General features: G+C 40.1%; 2 long non-coding RNA genes across 6 annotated transcripts in view; one reads left to right on the top strand and one right to left on the bottom strand.

The window, feature by feature from the left end:
• LOC140606916 (uncharacterized) overlaps positions 1–20,285 on the bottom strand; it is a 49,220-nt gene that overhangs the window by 14,323 nt on the left and 14,612 nt on the right. For 2 of the 3 annotated variants that reach the window (XR_012009128.1, XR_012009127.1), the window contains exons 2-3: positions 18,939–19,036; positions 8,475–8,559 (exon numbers count right to left, since the gene is read on the bottom strand). This is a non-coding gene — a long non-coding RNA (uncharacterized lncRNA). Of the gene's footprint in view, positions 1–5,828; positions 5,902–8,474; positions 8,560–18,938; positions 19,037–20,285 lie in introns of all 3 variants that reach the window. The other variant, XR_012009129.1, reaches the window with a different exon arrangement.
• The window catches only part of LOC140606917 (uncharacterized), a 27,963-nt gene extending 7,678 nt beyond the window's left edge, over positions 1–20,285 (top strand). For 2 of the 3 annotated variants that reach the window (XR_012009131.1, XR_012009130.1), the window contains exons 2-4: positions 516–663; positions 5,386–5,589; positions 7,735–7,978. This is a non-coding gene — a long non-coding RNA (uncharacterized lncRNA). Of the gene's footprint in view, positions 1–515; positions 664–5,385; positions 5,590–7,734; positions 7,979–18,950 lie in introns of those variants that run through there. The other variant, XR_012009132.1, reaches the window with a different exon arrangement.

The following is a 20,285-nucleotide window of genomic DNA, read 5'->3' as shown; positions in this document are numbered from 1 at the left end:
TTAAATATTATAGTGCTCAGGTTAGCTATCTGTTGGATTAAATGTCAGGCATATCCTTAATTTACTAAATTAGTGTTCAAGTCTGTAATTGAAGTAATCCCTTTGATAATGTATCCTTAAGGCAAGGGAATACTTTGACTTAATTAAAAAGAGAATGTCAGTTGATGAGTCTGTCTTTTCAGAGAATGTCTCCTTGCAGATATATTGAATCAAAGAAATAATAATCAGCTCAGTGAAACCTTACTGTTAGAGAACATATTTGTAATTTTTAAATGAATATATCATTTGTGTAATTAGGCAATGTGAGTCTGTCACATTTGCTCTGATGGAGAAAATAGGTTTTCTGATACTAGCACAGACTCTGATCTTATCCTGAACTATAATCTTAGAGAATTCTCCTAACCAATGTTTGCTTCAGTTTATTTTTATCATAGAGGGGTAATTCATTAAACACAACATTTTTAAGAGAACTTTTAACACACAAGGTTTTTAATTTTTGTTTTTGTTTATGTTAGTAATACTCTAGGAGTAAGTCCCGGTTTCTCTTCTCCTGGCCTGTCAAAAACCAGCTTTATGATTTTGGCAAGTTATTTAACTACAGATTCTTTCACGTATAAAATGTCAAGTCTGATCTTCAATGTTGGATTCCAGATCTATTTTTCAGTGAGTATTTGTTTTATTTAAAGATCATCTTTTGTTTTCTAAATATTGAAGATGTTACTCTTCATATTAAGTTGACCTTTTTTAAAGATTTTATTTATTTGAGAGAGAGAGACAGAGACAGAGCAGGAGTAGGGAGGAGGGGGAGAAGCAGACTCCCTGCTGAGCAGGGAGCCTGACATGGGACTCGATCCCAGGACCTGGAGATCATGACCTGTGCCAAAGGCAGATGCTCAACCTACTGAGCCACCCAGGTGCCCCGTAAGCTGATCTTTTATTCCTATATATTGAGATCTAAAAGTTCAAAGTTGGAATAATACTGTCAGGAAAACAGAGGAGCTGGGAAAGAGTGGAAAATGGACAGAGTACTAAGTATCCTGTTCAGAACATTCTGCTGGGTTATTGTTACCTTTCGTTGTCTCTGAGCTATTTTGTAACTTTGTACAATGGAAAATACAGTTAGTGATTCTAAGGATTCTTGCCTAAAGATGTGCAGATTGGGTCCACTGAAATGCAATTGACCATTGCCTTTGGATAGGAACATGGTTTATGTTCATTTGAAAATTCATTTCAACATCCCTAATTGCTCTATACGTCTAGTTCTTTGAATTCTTCTTTGCATCAGTTATAACACTGTATTGGTTTCCTCATTAACTAATAAGTTAAATAAAATCTTGGACATATGAGCATTTCATATTTGTATTAGGGTCATGATTAAAGGATAATTAAGAAATTATCCTTTAATTTACCTACATAATTAGATTACTGCAAGGATTAAGTAAGATGTTGCCAGCGTGTTAAGTACTAGGCACAGTGCCTGTGACCTAATGATGATGGTTATTCATGTTTAGTCTACTGAGCAAGTGAACTTTGGTTCCAGCCAAGAGTGTCTTCCTCACAGCTAGCTGGTAAGGATTCAAAATAACAAAGGCTTTGGCTGAGGTGGTTTGAAGATAATTAAAACTACAGGTACTTGAGAAAAGGACTTAAATATCAACAAACTCCATCTATTTTGTTAAAAATGTTCAAATATCAATCTCACTTAAAATCATGTTTGATTCATATTAAATACTTTCAAAAGCAGTGAAGGAACTAGCAGAGATTAAGTTACCACCTGAAGTGCATATGGATGCAGAGGCTCAAGAAAACCACCTGAAAAAACATGCAGAATTTGAAAGGAACCAGCTCTCACTGCTCACAGTTCTGTCACTAATTGAAGTCATCCACTTGCTGAAGATCCACGAATAATATGGCTTTTGTCACCAAGGGGGAAGATATAAGATGGATTAGCAGATAAGAGTCAAAATAAACTTCCAACTGCCCTATTGTAGCTTATCTTACCACCAAAATAAATGTTGCATTGCAGAGAAGTAAAGGATATTTTATTTAGGTGTGTATTTTCCAGTTACCCTACAGAACAAAGAAATCTGAACTGGCTACATACAGTTAAAGATCCAGTTTCAACAAATAGGAAGGCACCCTAATTACAAGCTTATTATACACTAGAGCAGGTTTTCTGGGAACAAGACTGGCTTTCATCAAGATATATAAAGCAGATTGTTGAGAAGATTAAGTGAGATGGGTTGGGGCACCTGGGTGGCTCAGTCGGTCGGGCATCTGCCTTCAGCTCAGGTCATGATCCCAAAGTCCTGAGATCGAGCCCCGCATGAGGCTTTCTGCTCAGTGGGGAGCCTGCTTCTCCCTCTCCCCACCCTCCACTCATGCTCTCTCCCTCTCTCTCAAATAAATAAGTAAAAGCTTTTAAAGAAAATGAGTGAAATGAGTTGAAGGAGCAGGAGGAACATCCCCCTCCCCCAATTTCTTCCCCTCAATACCACGATGAGCAAAATATACAACCACTACCACCACCACAAAGGAAATAAATAAATTCAATAAACATTTATTAAATACTGCTTATGTGCCAAGTACTCTTGTAGCCAAAAAAATCTCTACCGTGGTGAAGCTCACCTTGGCAGTGAGCAAGGAGCATGGTTGTAGAGACAATCAGCAGGATAAATGAAGAAATAAATGATAAATAAGAGTCATGGGTGCTATGGAGAAAGATGTGAACAGCAAAGGGAAGGTCTGAGGGCTATAGTTTTAAAAAGCCTGGTCAGAGAAAGTCACTTTGAGAGGATATTTGAACAAATACTTTTATTTTAAAGATTTTATTTATTTACTCATGAGAGACACAGAGAGAGAGAGAGGCAGAGACACAGGCAGAGGGAGAAGCAGGCTCCATGCAGGGAGCCCGACGTGGGACTCAATCCCCGGTCTCCAGGATCACGCCCTGGGCTGAAGGCAGGCGCCAAACCACTGAGCAACCCAGGCTGCCGGAACAAATACTTTTTTTTTTTTTAAAGATTTTATTTATTCATTCATGAGAGACACACAGAGAGGCAGAGAGAGAAGCAGATTCCTCACAGGGAGTCCGAAGCAGGACTCGATGCCAGGACCCCGGGATCACAACCTGAGCCAGGGGTAGATGCTCAACCACTGAGCCACCCAGGCATCCCTGAACAAAGACTTAAAGAGCAAACCCTAAAGATACAAGGTGGGATGGGAGGAGGGGAGAATGTTCTGGGTAGAAGTCTCTGAGGCAGGGCGATGCCTGGTGCACTTGAGAAACAAAAAGGAGGCCATCTGGACTCAGCAGAATGAGGGAGGAGGAGAGAATTGGATGAGGTCAGGGAGGTAACAGGTGAGCATGGAGGCAGATCCATATAAGCCCAGGGAACCAGTGTAAGGTCTTTGACTTTGCTCTCAGAGTATGGGGTGCCACTGGAGAACTTTAAATAATGGAGTGGTATGACCTGATGTCAATTTTAAATGAATCGTCAGAGGAAAAACAATAGCGACTGCAATCAAATAATGAAAGAATCAACAAGAAATAAAAGAATCTATAGAGGGAGAAAATGGGAAGTACTTGGCTCTCAGCCTGCTCTTATGCTTCCCCCACCAACCCCAATAGCCTCCCCCGCCAAAAAAAAAAAAAATTAAAAAATGTCCTCTTCTAAAACGCAATAACCAAGTGAAGTGAGAATTAGGAAAACAGTTGTTTTGGGATTCTGTACCCAATTCCAATGTGTGAAGGGGAGACTGCTTCCCCCACATTTCTTAGGACACTAACCAGATGTCCTACAATTCAACTAAATTCTGATGCTCTCTACCTGGAGACAGCATCAAATTCCACAGGTAAGGGTTCGGTCCCACAAGGCTGCCCTGCTCTTCACACACCAACTGCACACCCAGATTGGTACTTGCACCCCTGACCAATTGGCTATAAATCAGAGGTTCCCTAGACCTCCTCTTTAGGTTCAATTACTTTGCTAGAGTAGCTCACAGAACTCAGGAAACCCATTTATACACAAGATTATCAGTTTATGACAAAGGATATTAAAAGATACAAATCAATAGCCAGATGAAAAGATACACCGGACAAGGCCCCAAACAAAGGAGCTTCTGTCTTTCTGGAGTTTGGAGCCCGACATGTTGGCACATGGGAGCATTCTGATTCCCCAATATGGAAGCTCTCTGAATCCCCTCCTCTTTGGGTTTTTAGTGGTGGCTTCCTTACATAGGCATGATTGATGAACTCATTGGTCATTGGTGATTGATTCCTCCAATACTACTCTCCTCCCCGGAAATCAGAGGGTGGAACTGAAAGTTCCACCCTCTATTCTTGGTTGGTTCCCCTGGCAACCAGTCCTCTTTCTTAGGTGCTTTCCAAAAGTGACTCATTAACATAAACCCAACTGTGGTGGAAAGGGACTGGTAATGAATATGGAAACACCCACTGCATCTTGATGGCTTTGAAGCATTTGCAGGAGATGAGGACTAGAGACCACGTATTATAACAAAAGATGCTCCTCTTGCTCTTATTGCTCAGGAAATTCTAAGGGTTTTATGAACTGTGAGTCAGGAACTGTGGATGAAAACCAAATGTATATGAGAAATATATTCTGGTCATCTGAATGACCAACTACATATATTTTCCATATATTGCAATATCTCACTGTTGTTGGGAGGCGAGGGAGAGATGAATAATGAGCCCCCACTATCTCTGGTGGGCTGCTCTGAATCGAGGGAAAGAGTCCAAAGGTTGAATAAGCAGATGTAATGCACTTTGGAAAAAGAGTCAAGAAGTCACCACATTATATCAGGTGAGACAGAGGCACTCAAGTCTTAGCAAAAGGCAGTAGCTTGGTAACTGCAAATATCCTATGGAGGGAAGAGTGGAATATAGCATGCAAGGGGCACAGAGCTACCTTACAGTAAAACATAGCTCAAGAATGGAATAAGGAAGGGTAATATTGGCCCAAGGAAAATTATTCCAAAGTCTCAAACTAGGTAATTACAGCCAAAGTAAAAAGAAAGAAAGAAAGAAAGAAAGAAAGAAAGAAAGAAAGAAAGAAAGAAAGAGAAAGAAAGAAAGAAAGATTAATAGAATAGACACTAGTGAGAATTGAATTACTCACATAGAGAAGTGTCAGATAATCAGTAAATGCATTTCAAAAATAATAGAGAAAATAAAGCAATAAATGAAGCGACAAGATCCAGAACACCGACCAAGATAATTTGATCATGAATTTCTCTCCATGAAATAGAGACCCATCAGATGGTACAGATGTGCACAAAAATATAATTCAGGAAGCATATCCCATAAACAAGAAAAAGGCTGCATTTCCAAATTAAAAAGAACATACTCTTTTTTTTTTTTTCCAGGAAAGTCTGAGAGAGAATGCTCAAATGCCACATGATGACTGAATCTCAAGGACAGAGGAATCCTTTAGACATCCAGGCAGAAAGAGCAAATTATCTTCAAGAGGGGAAAAATAAAACTGGCCTTCAGCTTGTCTGTCGCCACATCCAGGTCCAAAGACAAGGAAGCCAAGTCCTCCCGAGTGTTGCTCAGAGTGGGATCCACAGGTCAGTAGCATGGGAATACCTGGACCCTTGTTAGACATGCAGAACTCAGAGCCAATGCCAGGTGTCCCAAATCTTCATTTTTAACAGTTCCCAGGTAATATGTACACATATTAAAGTCTGAGAATTAGTGATCTGCAATGCCTTCCCGGAAAGAAGGTGTCAGCAGGAGTATTCTCATTCAATTAGTGAGCCATTCATTCTATTTATATGGTCATATTTTCAAATGTGACATGACTTACTGGAGTGCAGCTGCACCAGGAGCCTTTCTGAAGGCTTGATAACATAATTCAGATGTCTCAAAGAATTCAGGAACTAAGAAACAAGAAGTGAAAGCCCAGTGTTAAGTTTGAGTCTGTTTGATCAGAGAGCAAAACAACCCCCAGGATTACAGTGAACAGGAATGTGAATGCGGTAAGCCGGATGGTGTACAAGTGATGTAACTCACCACAGGGAAGATGAGAGGAAGAGTATCCCTACAGCTCACAGCACCCAGTCTATAAATACTTCCTAAATTTGAAGGCTGAAGTGTTTTAAAAAAACATAATGACTCCAATAGCTTAATATTTTAATTTTAATTTTTATTTATTTTTTATTTGTAAAGATTTTATTTATTTATGCATAAGAGACATAGAAAGAGAGAGGCAGAGACACAGGCAGAAGGAGAAGCAGGCTCCATGCAGGGAGCCCGACGTGAGACTCGATCCCGGGTCTCCAGGGTCAGGCCCTGGGCTGAAGGTGGTGCTAAACTGCTGAGCTACCCAGGCTGCCCAAGCTTAATATTTTTAATATTTATACCTGTACCTTTTTTTTATTATTAACCTTAGAGACATATTTTAGGAAATGAGTTTTCCTATGGTAAAAAGACATGTAAAGTTCAACAATTCTAATTTCACTTCCTTTTATTTTTCTTACTCTAAATTCAAGAAATTGTAACATTTTATTTAATTGATTTACCTTTTTTAGAAAGAGAGTGTGTGAGGGAGGCGAGAGGAACAGAGGTAGAAGAAAGAAAGGATCTTAAGCAGGCTGCACGCCCAGTGGGGTGGTTGGGCTAGCCCGATGGATAGGAAAGAAAGTAAACTTGAAAATCAAAAGCGAAACTAGGGACAATGTGGACCACTTCATAAGGATAAAATATTTAATTTAAAAGGAAGGAAACCATTTTACAGTTTATGTACACTTAATAATACAGTCTAAAAATACATAAAGAAAAAAGAACCACAGAAGAAAGAAGAATATCCATAAATCATACTGTGGGAAAAAAAAAAAAAAAAAAAAAAAAAACCTTTGAGTAACTGACGCAATAAATAAAAAGTTAGGACAGAGAGATATAAAAGATTTGAAAAACATGACTAACAAAACTTGAATAGATACTTATAAAAGCATTGCTTGTAACAACCATAGATTGCACATTCTTTTCAAGAATATAACATACAGGGATCCCTGGGTGGCGCAGCGGTTTGGCGCCTGCCTTTGGCCCAGGGCGCCATCCTGGAGACCCGGGATCGAATCCCACATCGGGCTCCCGGTGCATGGAGCCTGCTTCTCCCTCTGCCTGTGTCTCTGCCTCTCTCTCTCTCTCTGTGACTATCATGAATAAATAAATAAAATCTTTAAAAAAAAAAAAAAGAATATAACATACTTCTCCCCAGATACTCCTGTATATTCTGGAACAATGCATGGGTGTGTGCACCATATTTATATTTATATTTATATTTATATTTATATTTATAAAAGAATGTTTATAGCAGCATTATTTATAAGAGCCAAAAGGTAGAAACAACTCGACTACCTCTCAACAACAGAATGAATGAGGGTAAATCTGTAAAAGGAATATTATAAGACAATCAAAATGAACTACAGTCAGACAGGCCAATGTGGATATATTACATAAACATCTTCAGAGGAAAAAAAAAAAAAGCAAGAAACGTAAGGAGAGATAAAGAATGCTTGCATGTATATAAAATACAATAAAGGGCAAAATGCAATAGTCCTTTTTAGACTCTTAGAGATATAAAGAAAATCAAGGAACTGATTTCCATAAAAGTCAGAATACCAGAATAGCGATTAATTCTGGAAGGAGGAAAAACTGTAATCGGGAAAATACCTTCTGTAGTGACAGTAATGTTCTCTTTCTTGATGTAGATGGTGGTGATCTTATTTATAAGAATTTATGAAGACGGGGGATGCCTGGGTGGCGCAGCGGTTTAGCGCCTGCCTTTGGCCCAGGGCGCGATCCTGGAGACCCGGGATCGAATCCCACGTCGGGCTCCCGGTGTATGGAGCCTGCTTCTCCCTCTGCCTGTGTCTCTGCACCTCTCTCTCTCTCTCTGTGACTATCATAAATAAATAAAAAAAATTAAAAAAAAAAAAAAAGAATTTATGAAGACGTACCTGTTAAGTTGAATAAAAGCTTCTATACGTATATCATGTTCCATTTTTTTTTTACACTTGAACACCTGATCTATTTTTAATTTATCCTGAAGTATATCTAAGGATGGGTTCAACTTTAGCTTTTTTTCATATGGCTATCCAGATATCACAATCCTCCTTATTTAAAAAATCAACCCCTCCCTCACTAATATGCAGTGTGTCTATATTGATTGTATACTAGATTTAACAGGCAACTGGATCTAATAAAAGAACTATGTTTTTTCCAGTGGCCCATTATTCATGCACTAATACAGAGATGGCTTAGTTTTTTCTTTTTTTTTTTCTTTCTTTCTTTCTTTTTTTTTTTTTTTTTTGGCTTAGTTAAAGAAGCTTTAGAGCCAAGATTCTCAACCTCTGCAGTATTGTCATTATGGACAAGATCATTCTTTTTTTGTAGGGGGGCTCTTCTGTGCACTGCAGGATATGTAGCATTATCCTTTGCTTCTACTCACCAGATGCCAGTAGCAGCCCACTGCTCCTACCCCAACCCCTTAGCTATGACAACCAAAAATGTCTCCAGACATCGCTGAGTGTTCCCTGGAGGGGAAAAAAAAGTTGAGAATCACTGCTTTAGAGTATATTTTAATATCTGGTAAGACTACTATTGGAGGAAGTCATGGAGAGGATATGACCACTGGTTGACCATCCTGCAGTCCCCCCACTCCCAACTCCCAAACCCCCCACCCTACACTGGACCCGGGTACTCAGCGGCTCCTCACTCCCTCTCCTGTACTTGGAATGTACAAGGTATGTTTTGCCCGCCATGCGGACAGCCAGAGGCATTTTCAGGGATGTAGTCTTGAGAGAGCCATGTGTTGTTGAGACCTTCTGGATGGTGCACATGATGGAAGGCCTCTGTGTAAATGTTTAAGATTCTCCCTTTGGTTCAGAGATCTACTCACCAGGTGGCACCCAAAACAAGCCACATGAGTTCCCTTCTTAAAACTGCCACCTGCCCTTCTGGAGTGGCCTGCCTTGTCTCCATTTCTCTGGCCCTCCCTGTAGGGGGCCAGTTTGCAAACCAGCAGCCACCACTCCCCCCACTGCTTTCCTTAGTCAGGGCCTTCTTGCTTGTTTAATTCTCCTCAGGCATCTTATAACCTACACGTCTCATTACAGAAAAAAAAAAAACACAAAAAAATCATATTTCTATTGGGACTGCATTATGTCTGTAGATTAATGAAGGGAAAACTAAAATTTTCATGATGTTGAGCATTCCTATCCAAGAGCATGAAAATTTATATTTATTTATATTTATTGCTATTGTAAAAATAGCCTATATATGCAAGATACTGATTTGGTACATTAATTTTAAAACTCAGCACTTTCCTAATTTTTTAATTGTTGGTAGTATTTTTTCCACTGCTTATTTTGAGTTTCAAGTTATATATATATATATATATATATATATATATATATATATATATATATTCAAGTTATATATACGTTATATTCAAGTTATATATATATATATTCATATATTCTATAATAGAACTGTCCAACAGAAGTTTTTGTAATGATGGAAATGTTTAATATCTACCTTGTCCAAAATAGCAGCCACGATCTGCATATAGCTAGGAAGTACCTGGACTGTGCCTAATGTGACTAACTTTCTTTTACTTATAAAAACTTCGTTCCAAAAAACTTTTTATTATTAAATCTTGGTGGGGCTTGGATGGCTCAGTAAGTTAACTGGCCAGCTCTTGATTTCCACTCAGGTCATGATCTCAGGGTCCGGGGCTAGAGCCTCACAATGGGCTCCAAGCCAGGGACAATAGTTTTTTCTTTTTCCTAAGACTTTATTTATCTGAGAAAGAGAGAGAGAGAGAGAGAGAGAGAGAGCATGAGCAGTGGGGCGGGGTAGAAGCAGAGGGAGAGGAAAAAGCAGACTCCTCGCTGAACAGGGAGCCCCATATAGAGCTTGCAGGACCCTGAGATCCCAACCTGAGCTGACGGCAGATGCTTAACCTACTGAGCCACTCATGTGCCCCCAAACTGACAATACTTACTTTATTTTTTTTTTTAAGATTTATTTGTTTATTGCAGAGGAGGGAGGGGCAGAGGGACTCTCAGCTGAGCAAGGAGCCTGATGCGGGGCTTGATCACCTTCCTCAGAGACCATGACCTGAGCTGAAACCAAAAGTCAGTCACTTAACCCACTGAGTCACTCAGGCGCCCCTGAGAACATTCACTTTATTTTTTTTAATATTTATTTATGTATTTATTTATGATAGACATAGAGAGAGAGAGAGAGGCAGAGACACAGGAGGAGGGAGAAGCAGGCTCTATGCCGGGAGCCCGATGTGGGACTCGATCCCGGGACTCCAGGATCACACCCTGGGCCAAAGGCTGGTGCCAAACCACTGAGCTACCCAGGGATCCCCAAGAACATTCACTTTAAATGTAAACATTCACATGTGGCTTTCAGCTACCTTATTGGATAGCACAGGTCTCTATAGTTTTACTTCTTGCTTTTTAATCTCTGTATCTTGATTGATAACTATTATCTAAGTATGTCAGTTAATACTTCCAACATAGTATTAAATAAGAGTGGAGATTGTAAGCATCATTATATTGTTTCTGAGTTTTGCAGGAAAAGCTCGAGTAAGTCTTCATGAAGTGTGTGTGTGTGTGTGTGCACGCACATAATTCACATGTTAGGAAGCACACATGTATCAATACTTGAACATTTTTAGAAAGGTATTAAAGAACAGGTATTAAATTGGTCAAATGTCTTTTTTACATCTACAGAGATGATTATATCATTTTCCCGTTTAGTCCCATAAATGTGATAAATTTTGGATTTTTCTAATACTGAGCCACCCTTGTATTCCTGGGATAAACTGTGTTTAGTCATAATAGATTGTTGCCTGGCCTCCTACTCTAAGCAATATTGAATAGCCAGCAATCTCATCTACCTTTTCTTTTTCTCCTTCACCTGTCCAACATCTGATTTTAAGTTTTTTTAGTCCTAAGACCACTAAGAAGATCAGCAAGCTTATTCTACTTTTTACATAAAGTCCTGATTCTTCATCATTCAAAATAATTGTACTGTATCTACAGTATAATGCATTATCCCTTATTACTGTTATTGAAAAGCGAGAGAGAGAGAGAGAGAGAGTGAGCAAGGGAGGGGCCAGGGGAGAGGGAGGGAGAATCCTCAAGCAGACTCCCTAAGCATTCAGCTTGATGGGGCTCGATCCCAGGACCCCAAGATCATGACCTGAGCCAAAATCAAGAGTCAGATGCTTCACCGACTGAGCCACCCAGGCATCCCTGTTACTCTTTATTAATATTTCAAATTAAGTATATACTTAATGCTTATCACGAGTCTTTACATCAAAATCTTTCCACTCCTATTTCTTATTGGGAGCTCACTATAGTACACTCCTCAGAAAGAGATCAAAAAAAGAAAAAAAAAAAAAAGAGATCTATCTACCTACCTACCTATGAGGTTCACTGATCATGTCCTCTATCATCTCCATTCTTCTACTGAGGCCATCCAATCAATTTTAGATTTGAATTTGTATTACCAGAACTTATTTTTATGTTGTATTTTTGCTTAAAAATCTACGTTTCTTTTTTACGTTTCTATAAATTTCCTGTATTTTGATTCCCTGCCAGCATGTTTCCTTTTGCTTCATTCAGTATAGTTACAACAGTTGCATTTAAGTCTAGTCTGATTAACTCTAACGCGTTGGTCATCTTGGAGTCGACATCAGTGGACTGTCTTCTCCCTTTAAAACAGATCTCATCTTTTCTGACTCTTTGTATATAATTTTGCCTTGTAACCTAGACACTGTGGATTCTATTATTTTCCTCCAGATTGTTGATATTTATGTTGTAGTAGGCAATTAACTGCAAACTGTCAACACCTGTGTTGGGTGGTGTCTCGGCTCTCATTTCAGACTGACTTCAGCCTGTTTTGCCCATGTGTGTGTCCCGAGGATGAGCCAGAAACTTGGCAGGCTTTCACACTGACTTTGGGGTCCTCCATCTCTCATGATGTCTTTTCTGGGATTCCCTCCTCACTCTGTGGAAGCGGATTGCCCTAAGCCCCTTTCCTGGTTTGCCTGACAAGAAAGAGGGGGAGCTTTCCATCTGAGTTTAAGCCTTCCAAAATCTGTCTGCTGTTGCTTGTTGTTTTTGGTATTTTGCTCAGAGTTTATCTGAAGGAAGGCTGGGTAGGCTGTAACTCCATCATGTTCAAAACAGAACTTTCCTGGAAAGGATCTTTGATGTGCTAGTTTCCTGAGCTTATGGAGATTGGATTCCTCAAGTATCATTAGACATGATTGGACCTTATGCCATCCTAGCCTCTTGCATACATTCATGAATTCAATCCAGCAGAATCCTTCCTAGTTTGGGCTGCAGTTCTCAGCAAGTACCTGTGGAAGATTTGAGAGTCCTCCTATTCCTGGGTTATCCAATGCCACACTGCTTCCTTCGCTTCATCCCATGCAGATGGTGATGCCATGTGGACCTTGCAGGTTTGGGTGATGCAACACCCAATATAAGGCTGTTGTAACAAATTACCACAAACTGAGTGGCTTCAAACAACAGAAATTCATCGTCTCACAGTTCTGGCAGCCAGAAGTCTGAAATCAAGATGTTGGCAGGGCTGCGCTGCCTCTGAGGCTTCCTTGCTTTTTCCTTCTGGTGACCGCCCACAATCCTTGGTGATGCCTGGTTTGTAGATGCATCACTCCGATTTCTGCTTCTGTTGTCACTTGGCTTTTCCCTGTTTGTCTTCTGTGTGTCCAAGTATCCCTTGCTTGATAAGGATACCAGTCATTGGATTAAAGCCTATATTAATCCAATATTACCTAGTCTTAATTTGACTGCATCTACAAAGACATTTCCAAATAAGGTCAAATTCACAAGGGGTAGGACTTGAACGTATCTTTTGGGGAACACAATTCAACTATAAGAGGTGATTTGCCCCCAAGGGATTTTAGGGCAAGTAGAAGGGATGGGGTAATTTGTCATCTAGTTGTTTTTATAATAAATATATTCTAAATGTATGGAATGAAGTGACTTGTGTAACAGCACATAAATAGCAAAATACAATACAATCTGCTACGTTATTCTATGCGTTAGTAAGTTTTACTTATTTGTTTCTTTTAAAAATGAGAAACCATTTAAACAATAATATTGAAAAAAAATTTAAGAATATTTTATTTATTTATTCATGAAGGACACGGCGGGGGCAGGAGGCAGAGAGAGAGAGAGAGAGAGGCAGAGACACAGGCAGAGGGAGAAGCAGGCTCCATGCTGGGGGCCTGACGTGGGACTCCATCCCCAGTCTCCAGGATCAGGCCCTGGGCTGAAGGCGGCACCAAACCGCTGAGCCACCTGGGCTGCCCTGAAAAATTTTTTAAGGAGAAAAATCTTCCAGTTCCCTTACTACCCCTTAGGCCAAATTTTTTTTTTTTTTTTTTTTTGCATACCCTCTTCATCTTTTCCATATGTACCAATGCATTTTACATATTTGTAAGAAATCAAAGTTGCTAACTTTTAAGTAAAATTAAATCATCAGTATAAATTGTGTGTAATTAAGGAATTCTGTTACAAGAAATTTAATTGCTTTGCATTTTTCACTTAAAATGAAATCCATAATACCCAGGGGAATTTTCAAGACCTTGTCAGCTGCTTTAATCTTCCTTCATGAATTGCTGATACTAGTCTTAGAACTGTTCTGTTTTCACAAAGGCCCATTATGTGATTAGATACCAAGCATGCAGTATACCTGCCCAAGATAACAATTAGGCCTCAAACATTATTATCAGCTATTTCATTAATCTCAATGAGTTTACACTGTAACAATTACAGACTGAATAAATAATTTCTGTGACTAACCAAGATTCATGACACACAGATTCCCATCAAAATCTGTATAAATTGGATGCAAAAGATTATCCTCAATTCAGATACAAATGCCTAAAATGAAATCATCCATTGCTGTAGCACAGAGGCAGATGTGCTTTGTGGTTAAGAATGAACTTTGGGAAAAAAAAAAGAATGAGCTTTAGGGTGCCTGGGTAGCTCAGTCGGTTGAGCATCTGATTCTTGGTTTTGGCTCAGGTCATGATCTCAGGATCCTGGAATCAAGCCCTACATAGAGCTTCATGCTCAGTGCAGAGCCTGCTTGTCCCTTCCCCTCTGTTTCTCCCAATGCTCTCTCTCTCTCTAATAAATAAATGAAAAATATTGATATAAAAAAAAGAATGAGCTTTGACTTTGGAATAAACTGGGTTTGGATCTTGCATTCTTGTCTTGCTGGCTGCTGAAGGTCTTAAACCTCCTTAAGCTTCAGCTTCATTATGTGGAAGTAGAGAAAACACACTTAATTCATAGGTTCTTAACAATGTGATAGGATCAAAATAATGCCTGATACTTAGGCCTTCAGCTATAGAATTGTTCAACTGCATGTTGAAGTTAATACTCAAGTATCCAATTGTTGAATAAGTATTCAAAGAGTAACAGGTCCTACAGATACTCTTCTACAAAGCATGCTGCTGACCCAACTGATCAGACTCTGGTTGAATCTTGGTTGCAATCACATTCTGGTCTACCTGGTTGTAACATTTACTTTTAAAAATACTTGAATTGGTACTTTCAACCCCCAACTTTATCACAATAATAGAGATTAGTAGTTATAAATCATAAAACTCAAAACCTAAGATAAACTTATCTAGTTTACTACGGATTTCGTTTTAATCTACATTTAAATACAATTATATGTAGTCATAAATATAGTGTGGTCCAGAATTTAATTCCAACCTGTCCCAGATTAAACTTTAGGCAGATGAGGGAAATGCTTTGAAAAGGTACTAATCTTCCTCTTCTCTCATCGCCCGGGCCCTGAGCCTATGTTGTCTCCTTGTTTATACCTACCTATGACAGGTTTGTCATTTCTTGTTCCAGGAATGTGCATCTCAGACTGCAGTTACTCAAAGTTCATAACACAGTCTTGATGGATGGTATTTATGTTTTTGCACTGTTCTTCGAACCTTCTTAATAGGTTCATTCTGTTGAGAAACATGCTTTTCCACGCTGCCTAATGCAGGTGCCTATCGCCTTTTGTGTGATAATTCATCCAGACGGAAAGTGACATCAAGAAGCCTTCATCAAGATTATTCCATGTCAGCCCAATCTTGAAGCCTGTCATATCGACCATGCAGTGGGGGAGGGCATCCCAGGAGCAAGGAGAAGCCTCAGGGTGGCAAAAACACATCCTGTTCCCACCAGTCTAGTTGGTGAGAAAGGCAGTTTGCAGGAACTCTTCTGCAATAATAAACTTGGGCAGGGAGCCAACTGATGGCGAGTGCCACATACCATGCTAAAGAGTCAGGATTGTACACGTGGTGGCTTTAGATTGCCATTCGCTCTGTATTTGCACCACAGGAGGAAGGCAGATTATGGACTGAGATAGGGCAGCAGGAAAGAGCATCTTAGGGGTGCCTGGGTGGCACGGTGGGTGAAGTGTTTGTCTTTGGCTCAGGTCATGATCCCAGGGTCCTGAGATCGAGCCCTGCAACAGGCTCCCTGCTCATCAGGAGTCTGCTTCTCCCTCTGCCTCTCCCCTTGCTCATGCTCTACTTCGCTATCTCTCTTTCAAATAAATAAACTAAATCTTAAAAAAAAAGAAAGAAGAAAAGAGCATCTTAAGTACCATCCTGTCCCCACCATCTACTTCCTGCTCAACACAGAGCACTCCCCTTGTGCTCCACCAACCCCTTCTATTCCTCTATCCTACCTCCCTGCATTCTTCTCTTTATTGCAAACATCTTGCTCGACTGTGCTTATGTGTTCACATGTGCATGTCCGCTGATAGACTGTAAGCTTCCTGAAGGTAGGAACAGGACTGCACTTCCTTTTGAATACTCAGCATTCAGCCCCAGGCCTAGAAGCAAGCAAGCATTCAATAAACTCATTATTGCACTCATTCAGTATTTAATGAGTGCCCACCACGCATTTCCTGGGGAAACTGCTAAAGGCACTAAGCACAGCACAGCAAGTAAAACAGAGAAAAGTCCTTGCCTTCATGGAGTCTGCATTCTCATCCTGAAAGCCACACAATAACTTAGGAAGTAAGCAAATAAATAAACGGGTACAATTTTAGTATGTCAGATAATGGTTAAGAGCTATGGAAAAAATAAATCAGGGGAGAGGAATCGAGGGGGCGGTTGTAAGTAGGGTGGTCTGGGAAGCTGACAGTAGAATACGAACTTGAGGAAACAAGGGAGCAGCTATGCAGATGTCCGGAATGGGGTGAGCAGGAGGGGACCAAGCAGAAGGAATTCACAGAGGAAAGCCTTGAATCAGGACCTGCCAGGTGTCCAAGGAATAGCAGAGGCCAGCACAGCTGGATTTTGGCTTTTCCTCTGAGTGGAAGGGGAAGCCCCTGAAGGATTTTGAGTGCAGGAGTGGCATGATCCCACTTCTAATCAGACATGACAGCTTTGGCGGCTGTGCTGAGAATAGCCGGAAGAGGGACACACGTTTTGCTGGGCAAGAAAAGCGGTGGCATCAGTCACCGGATGTGGAGAGAGGTGCTAGACACAGCACACAGTTTAAAGGTGGTGTTATTTAACTGGACCCACGAGTGCTTGGCTGGGGGTATCAGGGAATGAGCACAGTTAAGAACATCTTCAGTTTTGGCATAAGCAACTGGAAATATGGAGTTGTGATTTACTGAGACCACAGTAACTGGGGGGAACCACTTAACTCCCTGTCCAGATCACAACACTCTGGAGAGTGAAAGGACCTGTCCTATAGCCGGGAAAACATATGGACTGTCTTGGAAAATCTGTTTACCCTGGAGTCATGGCTCTCAATCAGGGCTGATTTTTGTTGCCACGGCAACATTTGGCCATGTCTGAAGACATTTTTTGTCACATTTGTGACCAGTAGGGGGCTGCCACTAGCACCTGGTGGGCAGAGGCCAGGGATGCAAAGGTCAGCACCTCTCCAGAAAGAATGATCTGGTCTAAAATGTCAACAGTGCCAAGGTTGAGAAATCTTGTTCTAGAGACAGGAAACAGGACGAGAAGGCCAGGTTTGCTGACATGCATAGACATAAAGATCAATGTAATCAAAGAGATACGAGGATGCTTACTTCTTCATTAGCTTATCATTTCTATTTCACCATTTACCCAAAAAAGCATATATCCTTAAACAAGAATATTAAGAGTTTACAACTGAAAGAACCTACAGACCTAATTAGCCTGATGACCAGGGGTTTCCTGGGACCCTCACCCATCCACTCCTCTGCTATCCTGTCTTTGATCAAAGGCTCTGTTCAGCTACAGCATCATTGGTACTGATGGCTTCTTGAATTTCCCAAGTATATTTAAGAAAAGGCAGTTTGAGTGCAATTTTAAGAAAGTGATAACCCATCTAAATACAGTTAGCTGTATGTGATTTTACAAGCAATGTTCTTCCTATTCAAAGCAGATTGGGGAACCTCTCAGGAAGAGCAAGATTATCAAGTGAGATGCCCGAACTCATTCTTCTCCCCATTCCATCTTCCCTCCAAAGTGGAATGAGTGAGTGAGTGAATGAATGAAGGAATGAAACACCTTTAAAATGAGTGTCATAACTCAAGGTTTTGAGTGCCAAATCTCTGTGGTCATCTTTCTCCCCCGTCCCCTTTCCCCCCCATTTGTGAACTTCTAATGAAACCTCCTACTAGCTGCCTTAAAAGCATTCTTGTAGTCCCAATAAAGTTCTTACAGTTTAGTCATTGAATGAGAAGTCCTATGACTCTTCTAGACGGATATATCTGAATGAGCCTGTTGGTTTCCCAGCAGCTAGTATCTTGAGAGTGAACATTCCAACTCTTAAGACAGTAAAGCAAATTATAGCTTTCCAATCGGCCCTAATTTTTTGCACTCAGGTCTAAGAGAGGTTTATGAACTCAAACCCTTTATTGTCTTGATTTTCTTTTTTTTAAGATTTTATTTATTTATTCATAAGAGATACAGAGAAAGAAGCAGAGGCAAAGGCAGAGGGAGAAGCAGGCTCCCCATGGGAAGTCTAATGTGGGACTCAATCCCAGGACCCTGGGATCACGACCTGAGCCAAAGGCAGATGCTCAATCACTGAGCCACCCAGGTGTCCCTATCTTGATTTTCTTCTGTGACCTCATAATGGGGTCTCAGGCTTTAGTAAAATGGGCAAAATTGCCTTTCTGTCTGTGCCTAACTACTGAGATGTTGCCCAAAGGTTTTCTTTTTGGTGGACATTCTATCAAGGCTTAGTTTTGTACTATTCCCAGGCACAAGAGGGCATTCACAGCTATTACGTAACGTGAAACTGGGTAAGGGTAGACTGTGTACGCATTCAGAACTCTGCCCTCTGTGTGGAATGTGAAGAAACAAGTTTAAGCAGGACTGTGCCCCCAAAGATGGGGGAGCTTCAGGGGGAGTGCGGGGAGAGAATAATCACCCGATCTTTGGGTCCTGTTCATTCAGGTTAGGTTTCAGGAAGAGGGAAGAAAGTATCTGTGTGTCTTGCAACCCTTGGATTTCCACTTTGGATTTTTTGTCAAATAGCTACCAACATTTTAATCGTGCTGACACTATTCTTACCTACACTGTGAGGGAAACAGTTCTCTGGCAAAGTGCCCTTGGTACACTTGGAGAACAAACAAAACCGTGCATGTCAACATTCAAGGAAAAATCAGATGAGCAGAGACAGGGTAGCTTCTGAACGTTGGAATCCCCTCCGACAGGATACTGTGTGCTCGAATGCACATCATTGTCAAGGGGAACATCCCAGGAGGGGGCCCAGATGGGAGGCACTTCTACTCTCAGCCCTGCACATCCTTCCAAAGTAAAACAAAACAAGCAAAGCGGCTGCAAGGTGCCAGAAGGATTAATATATTGTCCTTCTCCAACCTTTTCCCTTACTTTCATTTGAAGACAACAGGTGGTTCATTTCAGTCACACAGAGATACCATCCGATCCTGAATCCTCGACGAAGGATCATCAACAGATCAACTGGATACCTGTTTTCCCGAGAATAAAAGATACTCATGTTCAGAAGCTGATGTCTGAATCCTTTCAGCCCTCCATCTTTCACAACACTCGCTGATAATTACTACTTGTCAATGCTTGTTAAGAACGGCCTACATCTACTTTCTGACTCTTGGAATAAAACATACACACAATGGGCATAATTTCTGAAACTCAACATGGAGACTCTGTAAATCTAGCACACTTCATTATCTAAATGTGACAACATGAAAATGATTTTTTTTTTTGCATTTGTGAAATTCAAGAGTGCTCATCACCTTCAGGGAAATTGGTCTTTGTTCTTGGAGTATTACAAGTACATTGCTTAAATTGCCTGTGCCAAGGAATACAGAAATAGAACAAAGAGTGTGCACATATAGCATCCTGAAAAATGATTTCATATTACTCGTTAGTCTGCTTCCAAAGCATTATACAAAATTGATTGAAGAGATATCTGGAATATCATCTATCACAGCTCAGCTCCCTCATCTCCCTTATGACTTATTTTTAAAATGCTGTTTTTAAGACACAAGGCTCAATTCATTTTTTGGAAGGCACACTCATAGATATTTGCTCAGCTCTTGTTACAGAAACTTTTTTTTTCTTTGAAGGAATCTGTCACGGGGAACATGAAATCTAAAAAATGTCTTATTTTCTTCCTTTACTATCGACTCAAAACCAGCATTGATCATAAATTCCTAAAATAATTCACCCAGATAAATGAAAGTTAAAAGGTTAAATGTATACATTTTTAGACAAGCCAAAAGTGTAGCTTCAGAACTCATAATAACTTCAAAAATTGGCACTAGTATTTGTGGAAGGAAGGCAACAGAACATTCTACCAGTAGGCTGGACTTTTTGATTTTTCTGAACACTGATTAAAACCTCAATGTAATCCTATTTATCCTTTTGAGGTTCTGCAGATTCTTACCGGATGATTTTTCATGTCTGGACTTTTCCTAACATTGATAAAGGAAGAACGTTTATTTTCTAGGTGTATTTTTAAACTCTCAATGGAAAGTAACTCATGCAGATAAAAAAATTATCTAATTTTGTTTTCTAGGCCTTTCCTTTTACCCCTGCCTACTTCCGAACAATTCATGTGGATCCTTTCAGATAGGTTATCAAACAAATTATTTCAAACATATAATCAATTAATAAATCTTTCATAAGAACTGCTCCATTTTTAAATAATAATAAAATACCTCCCCTACATGCTCACCTCTCTTCTTGATTTAATTA

The sequence above is a fragment of the Canis lupus genome, chromosome 16 (genome assembly GCF_048164855.1).
Source record: "Canis lupus baileyi chromosome 16, mCanLup2.hap1, whole genome shotgun sequence".
NCBI lineage: Eukaryota > Metazoa > Chordata > Mammalia > Carnivora > Canidae > Canis > Canis lupus.
The sequence above is the reverse complement of the archived record's forward strand: the minus strand, read 5'-3'. Positions and strand labels throughout refer to the sequence as shown.